Source organism: Anastrepha obliqua, chromosome 5 (genome assembly GCF_027943255.1).
Source record: "Anastrepha obliqua isolate idAnaObli1 chromosome 5, idAnaObli1_1.0, whole genome shotgun sequence".
NCBI lineage: Eukaryota > Metazoa > Arthropoda > Insecta > Diptera > Tephritidae > Anastrepha > Anastrepha obliqua.
Window position 1 is genome coordinate 20,210,220 of NC_072896.1, and position 13,006 is coordinate 20,223,225.

Consider the following 13,006-nt stretch of genomic DNA (forward strand, 5'->3'; position numbering starts at 1 on the left):
TTACATGCAATTAAATTTATTTGCTGTTATTTACTTATTTGTAGGCGGGACAGAGATATAAAGTAAAGGAGAAAAAGTGAGTGTATAATTAATTAGCTCGGAAAAATAATTTATTGGACTTTTTTTTTAATCAGTGTGGTAGCTCATACATTTTTTTTGCTGATTGTTGTGTGTTCTGGTAAGTCAATGTTTGGTTGTTGTTGTTGTTGAAGTGGTTGAGTATTTCCTCTGAAATAATCCTAATTAGTGACCAGCATCGTTTTACTACCACTGTACTCGTGTGATGTTGCCTTTTTTTTGCTCTAAGTGAGATCCATTTAGTGAGGTCCAAGTATAGCAGCAAATTCTTTATCTCGATGTCTGAGATCTCATTAATTTGCTGCAAGAAAGGCTTACCGAAGGATCGGAGTCGTGCCCTAGCTAGCCCTGGACATTCACATAAGTAGTGGAAAAGACTTTTGAAAAATCTTAAGCCTTTTTAAGATTAACTGTTTTTGGGAGGGATGCGCGAACACAACAATTGCCTAAAAGTATAACAGCGAACGCGTTGGTTGTAAATTCACAAGTGACTTCTTTATTTTTTACCTCATGTTTATATAGGAAAACTTAACTAAGGGACCATGTATAATTAATGTTATGTTATGTTATTCTATATACTTATACATATATACATAGTGTTATTATGGCAGAATATACTTTGAGCAATTTTATAACAATTCATTTTGGATAATTACTTAAATTAATAATTAAAACTATAGGCCATTTGGCGTAACAACTTTCCTTCACCCCTTCCGCTTCCCAGCTTCTGCAGATGAGATTGAAGGGGAGATTGAGTCTGGCTTCCATCTTCTTTCGGCTAAAGCATGATAGTGGGAAGCAATGGAATGAGTGGAGTGGAGACTGCCACCGCCTCTTCTATGTCTATTGTCGAACCTTTTTCTTGCTAGCTCATCCACTATCTCATTACCCGGTATGTTCCTATGCCCGAAAACCCATATTAGAGTAATTTCAAGCCAATGACTAAGCAGTTCCAGCTCCTCTCTACACTGTAAGACTAGCTTGGGTGAAATGTAGTTGGATTCTAAGGCCTTGAAATCTGCTTAACTGTCTGAAAAGGTGGCTCTCTTGCACTAACTTCCTTGTAGAGTTTTAGTGATGTACATGTGTTCGGGTGTTTTTTTGCTACATGACAAAATGTGTTGACTGTTTCTGTTAATTAAGGCTTGGCAAGTCATCATGAATCGTTTAACGCCAGAATAATAAAAAATAAATAAAACTTTTCGCGAAGTTCATAGGGCACTGGCTGCATCATCGGTCCATATTTCTTCCGAAACGTTGAAGGAGCTACCGTTACGATGAATGGCGAGCGCTATTGGGTCATGCTAATTGTTTTTTTTTTATTCCAAAACTTAATCAGCTGAATATGAACGACATTATCATTGGCATCACAAAAATGGTTATCATATCGCGATAATGCTCCTGATTCTTCTTCTTGATTTGACTTCTTGTGTTGAATGTAAATTTCAACAATTTGGAAGCGCTCGCGTGGCGTGTACTGTTCCATGGTAAAAATCTGCTTGGACCGACGCTTCCAACGCGGTATGTCATGAAGCGATCTGACGTTTGACGTCTCTGTCAAAAGATACAGGGTTGCCAGATGGGTCCGTCGAATATGGGCAACCATGTAGTATTTAGCGTTTTTTGTATGTCGTTCTCTTACTCGAAAGGTAGTCTAACAGCACTTTTTGCTATCTCATCTACTATTTCGTTCCCCATAATGCCTTTGTGACCAGGTACCCAGTAGATATGCAGCCTACTATTTACGGCTACCCTTTCTATGGCCTCCCTGCTCCGTTGAACATTTTTGGACTTAATTCAATATGAGCTTATTGCTTTTATTGCTGCTTGACTGTCCACGTATATATTAATTGTTCAGTTCTTTTTTGTTCTAGTGTAGGCTAGTTCCGCGGCTTTCCCCACAGCTTATCCCTAGTTTTGAGAAGTAAATACCTTCTTCCACTCCATCTGAAGTTTTAGAGCCGTCTGTATAGATGTGAAAAGTTCTATGGCCAAGCTTCATGCCTTTATGCCATCCCTCCTCTTCAATTGTGGTGCGAAACCTTCTCTCCCAATTAAAGTACGGAGTCATGTAGTCAGTGCCACCTGAGCTCCACGTTTCTATTGACCTGTGTCCCAAAGTTCTGCAGGTGAATACCCCAGCAGTAATCTTCTCGTGGATTTTGCTGCCAGGTTTTCTGCCATAAGGTCAATAGGTGGCATGCTGAGTATCATTTCCAGCGCCGCCGTTGGAGTGGTTTTTATCGCTCCTGTTATGCACAAAGCAGCGTGTCGTTGAATCCTTTCCAACGGCATTAAGTATATCAGCTTTCTTGTCGCGCATTGAAATCGGTCTAACTACTGCTGTGTAGCACCAGTGCATCAGAGAGGGTGATAGACCACAATTAACGCCCAGCATTCTTTTACATGCCTACAATGCATTACTGGCCTTTTTCACCCTTTCTTCAACATTGTGCTTCCACAGCAATTTACTGTCTAGTATTACTCCGAGGTATCTTGCATGATCTTTGAGAAGTAGTTCGTTGTTGCCCAACTTCGGGAGGTTCCACGTCGGGACCTTGTACTTCCTGGACTTTTCTATGTTTAGTGCAAGTGAGTGAAGTGCAGCTTCAGTAGATCTGCCTTTAGTGTAAGCGTGCTGCGCCTTGGATAATACGTCCGGCACAATTGTGTCTCTAATGTATGTGTCTAGAATCTTTTCCAACGTTTTCAGGAGAAATGAGGTCAGACTAATGGGCCTGTATTCCTTCGAGTAAAGAGGGTTTGCTTTCTCCAGCTTTTGGAATAAACACAACTCTCGCTTTTCTCCACAATACAGGGACATAGCCGAACCTCAAGCATCCCCTGAATATTTTTTTTAACCATGGTACCACAAGATGGTTTACCTTTTGGAGCATGACTGGGAAGATTCCATCCAGTCCTGGCGATTTATATGGGTCATAAACTAAAAATACCAAAACTAAATATTTCGAGGCCACTAAACAGCTTAAATCAAATAAATAAATTTAATGCTATATTTCTATTGCTAGTTGGTGAATTACATTAATGCAAGCTAACCAGATCTAACTGCATTAATTCGTATTTTATAAAAACAAATAATTGGCGCGTACACTTCTGTTAGGTGATTGCCCAAGCTCCTTTTCTAATTTTTCATATTTCATACAGCAACTTATAAAAAAAGCTTTTAATATATTAATGAAATTTCAGAATAGCATATCCATCCAGAGGATATCCAATTCAACAACCACAGAAAGCTTTTACTGTTAGCAACAGAATGAAAAAGACTTTACATCAGCTTAACAGAACAGATAATTTCTGGTATCCAAAAAGCTGTACAAAAATCTGTTAAGCCGCTGTGCTCCAATCAGAAAATGTTAATGAACATTATGAGAGACTGTTAATGAACATTATGAATGAACATTAACATTCTCCGTTCTAATCAGACTCTAATCAGAGAAATACAACAACAACAACAACAACAACAAATAAGAAGAAGAAGAGGACGGCATACAACAACAACAACAGCAAAAGATAAAAATTATCCAAAAATAACAACAACAAGTAATAATAATAATAATAATAATGGCAAAAACAACAAAATAGGAAGACTATGAAGAAGAAGACCAACAACAAGAGAAGAAACTCAGTGAATTCCAATTCTAATTAATACTAATATCTCTTGTCAACCTTATGGACAACCTCTAGTGAGTGATTATCTAACCCGTCTAAAAATTGGCACGTAATAGGCCCGTCACAATGCGTCCGTTGTGGCAATGAATTTTTCTGACAGCAAAGTAGATTATTTGTATCAAAGTCGAAGGCGCCACATACGTGCCGTACGCTATGCCGGAATGTACAAAAACTGGCAACTTTCTACTTTTGCCGTACGGCAAGCACGGCGAAAATGACAACTGTTTAAAGAGGAACAATTTTGTATTGCGCAAATTTTTATCGGTGTTCTATTTTTTTATTATATCGAATGAAATGCAGAAAATAAATGGACTCAATTTAGAGTCCAATCAAATGCACTCTTATATAATATTCTCAGTAAAAGCTGGCAAGAGTAGAGTAAGGGCTAGACTCAACTAAGTTGTACTGAAAAATATATATGCGTCCAGATCTCGAAGTTATGACCGCAACCACCGTCTACGACCATCGCAAATTCTATTGAAACCCTCTTTCGTTTCAATAAGCATTAATTTTGTAATCTATTTTGCAACCAACGAAAATCTGTTTATACACAACGAAATATAATAATTTCCTTCACGACAAGAACATCTGTTTTTTTTTTGACATTTTTGTTTCCCAGACCTAGCACAACTTGTAGGTATAGTAAAACTAAGAAAAATGGTATAGGAGAAATTTCCAATACACCCCCAAAATCTCATTTTATGGCCAAAAAACCGTTCATCAGTAAGTCGATGTGAACAATCTCTCCTAACTTCGCCAATTTCCATCTGATTTCTAATTTTCGTTCGAAAGAACAAAAACAAGCCTTTTTGACAGTGTGTTCTAAATTTTTTAAATTGAAAACTGACGAGACTGTAGTTGTAAGTTTTTGGAATTTTTTGTTTTTTTCTCGATTTTTTCAACTTTGACATCATTTTTACGATATTATCCGATATTGAGGATTTTTTTTAAAACACTATTATTATAGCAAATTTAATTTTGCGTCGAAGAAGCTATATTTTATTGTAATTGGATGAAAATTCATAGAGTTGTGTGAGTTTTAAGACTTTATTTTTTTTTACTAATTTTGCATGTACGTATAGCTGACGCTAAAGGGGAATAGGGACGCGTTTCGAGGCATAAAAATGATAACAAGTGTCATTATAAACACATAATATTTATTGGAGTATAGATGTGTGTACAGTATAGTGAAGCACTGTACGGTATGGTACGATGCGGTACGGTGCAATACCCAACGGAACTGGTTCCAAACTTAAAAGTGCATTGAAAACGGCTCTTTGGAGTTTAGTATGGTACGGTACACTATAGTACAGTACAGTGTAGTACAGTACAGCGAATAAACCGCAGATAAAATAAAATTGATTGATTGATAATAATACGCATTTATTTTTCAATAGAAATATGTAGGAAAAAGGCGAAGTAGGAGTGGCGAAGTTAGGAGTGATTGTTCCCATCAACCTACTGAAAAACGGTTTTTTGGCCATAACATTAGATTTTGGGGATGTATTGGAAATTTCTCCTGTACCATTTTTCTTAGTTTTACTATACCTACAAGTTGTGCTAGGTCTCTATAAAAGTATAATATCACTGTTGCACAATGATTATTAACAATAAATAATTAAAAAATCTAACCTTTTACAATTAACTTTTTAAAAGCGAGAAAAAAAATAATTAAAATAAATTTTAAAAATTAAAAGAAATTTATTTCAGTAATAAAAAAGTGAGATTCATTATTATGAAAGATAACTGCTGCAGAATTTAAGTGAAAAAAGTGAAATATTTTAATTAATATAAAATACATTACAAATTATTAAAAAAGGCAACAACTATTCAAAAGGTATTTCGAAAATAACTTAATTGCAACAGTAAAAAAATGTGATTTCAAATCCATAACTACAAATTAAAGCCAAAAATTATGAAAATAAAAAATAAACTCATATCAAAAATTATTTCTAAATTTACTTTAGTTGCAAAAAATTATCTCTCAAATTAAATCAAAAAATTATAAAAATAAAAAATAATTTTGAAAAATAAAAAATTTGATTTCAAATTCATATTAAATATTATTTCTAAATTTAATTTAGTTGCAAAAAATTATCTCTCAAATTAAAAAAAAAAAATTATTAAAATAAAAAATAATTTTTGAAAAATAAAAAATTTGGTTTCAAATTCATATAAAATATTATTTTTTAATTTAATTTAGTTGCAAAAAATTATCTCTCAAATTAAAAAAAAAAAAATATGAAAATAAAAAACAATTTTTGAAAAATAAAAAATTTGCTTTCAAATACATATTAAATATTATTTCTAATTTTAACTTAGTTGCAAAAAATTATCTCTCAAATTAAACCAAAAAATTATAAAAATAAAAAATAATTTTTGAAAAATAAAAAATTTGCTTTCAAATTCATATTAAATATTATTTCTAAATTTAATTTAGTTGCAGAAAAGTATCTCTCAAATTACAAAAAAAAAATATGAAAATAAAAAATTATTTTTCAAAAATAAAATAATTTTGAAAAAAAAAAAATTTTTTTTTTTAAATAAAAAATTAATTTTTAAAAAATGTTGGTCAAAACTGAAGCTTGAAAAAATTCAAAAAATGTTGTGTTTATATGCGGCATTACTTTCATTGCAGCACCACGTTGCGTTTTACACGTCATGTCAGTCAAATGCAGTGCCGCAACGAACCCATTGTGACAGGCCTAAAAGGCTCCTCAAATCGAATTAATTCTTTAATATCTAAAAGAGAAAAAAGTCATGGTGAACAGATTTTTAGAGGTTTACTACCTAGTAGACCTTTACTCGGCTCTGAGCGAATTTGACAGATATGCCGACGTCATTTGTTTTGTGTTTCACAAAATTTAGCTTTAGCTTAGTGAAACACAAAACGAATGACGTAGAATCCAAAGCTCCCCTTAAATTTTTTTTTCACCACACCTAACGAGCGCAAACCTGGTATCTATCTATCTGTTTGCAAAAAAGTGTATTGTTGTACACTTAAAATCTGCTCTGACGGAGTCACTCTCGTGCATTCCAGTATTTCAAAGTACTAAAACCAAAAAAAAAAAATAAACACACACACAAAATCTTGTTTTCGTGTATTTTGATTTTTGATATTTATTTGTTCAACTAACTGGACTCTTAGTTCATTTACTCGCTATTGTAAATTACAATCTTTCATTAATTAAATTATTACTCAAATTCACCTTCAATAACTAAATAAATATATGCGTATAGAATAAATATTTCGAAATGCGTTTTGAAACGTGATTTTTTTTTCTTTTCTTAAATACTTCGATATTATCGCCGTTAACACTTCCTGTTCCCTCCATTTATTGCACCTTTCAACAATTTTTATTACGAACCTTTCTTACAATAAACGCTCGCTTACTTACATACATACATACACATGTACATATGTAATATATATACATACTATATAGCGCTACGTAAATTCTCTTCGTTATCTAACAATTCTGCCGTTATTTACAATTACATTTTTGTTTTTATTTTTCCCTTATTTGCATGCGAGTACAACAACTTAATATTAGAGACTTTTTTGGAAAAATAAGAATTTGGTAAACTTTCAGCATTTTTCATATTTTACTCGTACATATTTATGTACCTATATTGATTTTAAATACTTCCCAAGTATTTTCATTACATTTATTATTTAATTATTATTTGTTATGTAAATAAATTCAGAATTTTGTAAGTAAATCGAAATGTGCTATTATTAATAAATTTAAGTATATTTTCAATATATGGACGCATTTTATTTTATAATTTATTTTTTTTTTTTTTTACCGACAATCAAATGTTGCAGTTAGTGAAATTCATAAAGGCAAACCAACGCTTGTGCTCACATTTCTTCTCTCTGCTCTTGCGCTCACTCCTTTGTTATTGTACAACTAGTTAAAGGTTAGGGGTATTCATGCGAGTATCAGCTTGTGCTAATTTATGTTTTTTGTTTGTGTTTTTTTTTTTTTTTGTTTTTTAGTATTCGAACAATTTATTTAGCGATTAGGTAAATTTGTTGTTATTCACTTGGCGAGAGCGTAACCTGATTTTCTAATAAGAATGCATGCAATTGTATGTAGCTGTGTAAATTCTTTTATTTATATAAGTATGTGTGTGTGTGTGTATATCGCTTGATATTTTAATCTACAAAGCTCGCTATGATTTGTCTGCATTTTTGTGCAAATACATACATGGCTTGAGATGCAAAACCTTTTTTTTTTTTGGTCTCAATGAGGGACATCACGCGAAAAACGGTACGATCTCTTAATTTTGGCAGCTCAGAGAGGCACATTAGCGATAATACGTGTGTATTCCCTATATTTGAAGGGGCTACATTTTTAATAAATCTTTTGTTAAAAAGCAATCTGTTATGCATTTTTAGACTTTTAAAAAGTCATATTAAAAAACTTTTTTTTGTTAATTGAAATATTTTATAAAAAAATTGAAATTAAAAAAAAAATTAAAAAAAAAACTAAATTTTTTTAATTCTTTGTATTAGTTTTGGTACGTCATATTAAACATGAAATCTGAAACACGAATTTCGAAGTTAATTACAAACATTTTTATTTCTTTTTTATTTATTTTTTGGAAATATAAATAAATCATATGAAACGAAAGAATTTATTTTCAAAATTGTTGGGCTCTAAGTCATTATATTTAAATACTTTAAACAAAAATATCTCAAAGAAAATTTTCATAAAGTTACAGCAAACATATCGTCCCCTTAGTATAACAATAGCCTATGTGCTAATAGGCTATTATTTTTTTATTGAATTTTTGGATTCTCCATCGTCGATTTTATATGTGGTCAAAATTTTCTCAAATTCTAGTTCCACAAAGTGAGTCAAAACGTCAGTCAAAAAATAGTAAATATTTACAGACATAACGAGATTTGAGTGAGAGCTACTTTCGACAAAAAGTTTGAAATTCATTTTCTCAAAACATCAAAAAATGTATAGGCTATTTTAATACTAAGGGGACGATATTAAAAAAAGTGTATTTATTTTTTGCAGTAAATGTTTTTTTTTGATGTATTTTTATCCTTCTTAAAAAGAAAATTCTTTTTTATAGGCTTAAGTTAAAAGAATTTCATATCTTTTAGTCATATAATACAATTTTATTAATACATACACTTTTATTTGTAAAAATTTTCAAAAAAATAATAAACTAAATTAACAGAAAAATAATTAAAAAAAAATGTTCGACATACAATTTTTTTCCTTTATAAATGTAGATATAGGAAACAGAAATATCACAAGTTTATTAAAAATTTACTGAAAAAAAAACTTTTTTTGGAAAACGAAAAATTTATTCACTTTAATTAATGAAAAAAAGTAGAATTTAATTTTTACAACGAAAATTTCAAAATAAGTTCAATTTAGCTGCTGAAAATCGTCTTTGGGATTAATAAAAAAAATTACGAAAAGAATTTTTGAATTACAAAAAAAAAAACGTTTAAATAGGTTTTTGGAAATTAGAAAATTTCAAAGCGAAAAAGGTACTTAATAACAATAAATTAGATACATTTTACAAATAATTTCAAACACAAATTTATTTCATTAATAAAAAAATTAAATTCGAAATTATGAAAGTTGAAAATATAGATAAATATAGTAAAAGGTTTTCTTTCAAGTTCATTTTTGAAATTATTGCAAAATTTAAATTATATTTCTAATTATCTCTGGCCACAATCTGAAACAGACAAAAACCCTTATAAGTCTTTCGAAACACGAACTAAGGCATATAATATCTCTTATCACCGGCCACTGCCTTTTGGGCACTCATGCACGTCGGCTGGGGGTTTCTCAAAACGACCTGTGTAGATACTGCGAGGACGAAGATGAGAAAGTATCGAGCAGGCCTTTGCTGTGCAGTTCTCCCGGGCTAGCCAGAAGTCGACTCGCTCTTCTAGGCTCTCCAACAATTCACAATCTTTCAGTACTCTCGGACCTGAAAATCTAATCTCTCATAAAATTCTCGAAACGAATTAATATCTCCGATGCGGGGTCACCCTTAAACCAACCAACCAACCAATTATTGGGTGTGCAACTAAGTTTTAAAGGTTTGTTTTTTGATTTCAAAAATTTATTGTTAAAAATTGGTACAACCTATTTTATCCAAAATACTGTCCATCACTAGCTATAACTTTTTCCCACTTCTCTGGTAATGCATGGATTCCGTCCCAATAAAACTGCTCGCTTTTGGAGGCGAAGAACTCATGAAGCCAATTTTGGATACCTTCAACCGAAGTGAAACGCACTCCTGTAAGGGCATTCTGCATCGACCGGAACAAATGGTAATCTGATGGTGCAAGATCTGGGCTATAAGGCGGGTGGGGTAGAACCTCCCATCCGCTACCATTCCGGACGTTTTTCCGCAATTGCTCGCTTCAATCGCATAAGTTGTTGTCTGTAGAGTGCTCCGTTTATCGTCTGACCACTTTTCAGTAGTTCTTGGTAAACGATTCCCTTCTGGTCCCACCAAACTTCAAAAGTTGGTGGCCTTCCTTCGCGCTCCTTGTCGGCTGTGTCAAAGTCACCACTTTTGAATCGTCGGAACCAGTACTCGCAGGTTGAAATTGATGGAGCATTCTCACCGTAAGCCTCACACAGCATCCGATAACTTTCCGCTGCACTTTTCTACAGATGGAAGCAAAATAGCAATGCTTCCTGCGAATGAAGTTTTGTAGGCACAAAAGCTGACATAGTCTTTGTATAAAAAAATTTTTTGTTTACACTTCGACGAAATGACACAAACTAAGAAACGACACTTAATGATGACGCTTTCACATGAAACTCGTTACACAAATACTCAGTACAATTTGACACTAGTATTACTATATGTTTGAAATCCTTTAAAACTTAGTTGCACACCCAATATATATTAAATTTAAAAAAAAAAATTTTGAAAATAAATTCAGGGGGGAAAAAATATAATTCAAAATTTATGTCAAAAAAGCACAATAGTTGGGCTGCCAGTTGCGGTCTCAGAGTCAACTCCGACAAAACGGAGTTGATGGTATTCACCAGAAAATACAAGCCTCCACCTTTTAAGCTTCCAAGGCTAAACAACCAGTGTCTTACGCTCTCATCGGAAGTCAAGTATCTTGGTGTAATACTTGACCCCAAGCTCCACTAGAAGCTGCACATAGAAAATCGGGTTAAGAAGGCCAATACGCCTGTAAAATCTACGCTTGTAAATCTATGTTTGGCAAAAAATGGGGTCTCAAGGGACGCGTCGTACTTTGGATATACAACTTAGTGGTTCTGCCAATTTTGACATATGGCTGCCTAGTTTGGTGGGTAGCTCTTCAGAGGGGCTACAACACCACTAAACTAGAGAGAGTGCAGAAAATTGCATATGTGGGCATCACTGGTGCTTGTAGAACATGTCCCACTGCTGCGCTCAACGTTATTCTGCACTTACTTCCTGTGGATCTGCAAGTTAAATCCAATGCTGCTCAGAGTGCTATTAGGTTGAAGGAGCTTGGCCTCTGGAGACAATTTCCCCCCTTCCTTCTCTGTTCTTCGCACTGATCTCTCCATCCGCAAGCTGGGTTTTGAGGGTTGTGCTAGAGCTATCTTTCCGAGCAGGCAAGATTGGAAGGAGGGGAGAGTCGGCTCAGATATGGATACCTCTGTTTTCACTGATGGATCCAAGATGGAGTCTGAAGTGTGAGCGGGGGCTAACTCTAAATCAGCCAGCATTTCGGTCTCCTTTAAACTGGCGGAAACAAGCAGCATTTTTCAAGCAGAGGGAGACATTAATAGTTCTTCCGATAGCCCAGCTGCGATCAAGGCCCTATCGTTGCCGTATTGCAGCTCTCTTCTGGTGAACTTCTGTAAGTAGGAACTCAAACGTCTCGAACGTGCAGGAAACATTTCCCTCATCTGGGTTCCTGGGCACAGGAATATAGAGGGAAATGAAATTGCCGATGAGCTTGCCAGGAAGGGGGCGGCAGAACCGAATCCAGCTGCCCTCTTCTCAGACATCGGTATCCCCTTGGCCGTCGTTAAAGGGAAACTACGCAAGAGAAAGAGACTGTTGAACATTTTCTCTGCAAATGTCCGGCTCTGGCGGCTAGGTGCTTGAGATTCCTTATCGTGCCCTTTGGGGATGACTTGAAGAAATTCTCCAGCCTAGATTCCTTTTCTCTCCTCCACTACATCAACAGCACTGGATGGCTGTAGACGGTTTTCTCTTCCCTAAACCTTTTCACAGGTAGTGAAGTGTACCTGGGGTGGTACTCTTGCCCTCTTACCTGCCTACCTACCTACAATATTTTAATTAACATAAAAATCAGTTTCAAAAAAATATATAAAAAAGGTAGATCAAAAATTTCATTTCTATTAATGCAATTTTTTAAATTTAAAATGTAAAACAAAACTTAACAAATATTACCACAAAAGTCATTTACTTCTATTATTTTTTCTACTTCAATTTTTTTTTAAATTTGATCACAAAAGTAATTTACTTCTATTGATAAAAACCATTTTTTAATTTAAAATGTTAATAAAAAATCTTTAAAAATTTTTTTTTAAATTAGATCACAAAAATAATTTCATTCCATCAATGATTTTTTTTTTAATTAATATGCTAATAATAAAAATTTAAAAAAATATATTTGAAAAAACATGTTTAAAAATTACAAATAAAAATTATAAAAATTTTGGTAAAAAAATTATTAATTTCAATTATTCAAGAAATCTTTCAAATATTTAAAAGCGAAAATTAATGGAAAAATTAGTGCAAAGAATTCGTAAAAAATATACTTTTGGATATTAGGTATATTTAAATTTATTGAAGAAAATTTTTTTTTTGTTTTTTTTTTGGTTTTTTTTTCGCTGTATATTTTCCAACGAATTTTTATATATCGAACATGAGCAAAAGCTCGTGACTTTTTAGTGTTTTGGAAGAAAGCAAAAAAAAATTCTTAAAGACAAATCCCAAATAAATCGAACATAAATTTAAAAAAATTTCAAAATCGATTCAGTAGTCATAAAATTTAGTTTTTAATAATAATAAATTTAAAAAAATTCTGAGCTAATTTATATTTCATTTTCAAAAAATTGTTTTATTTAATTAAATGGCAAAATAGATACACTTTTTAAAAATTATTCAAAAAAAAAAATATTATATTACTTCAAACTGATTTAATTTTATGCTGTGTGAAGGATGTTAAATTTTTCACTGTTATCATTATATACCAACACAA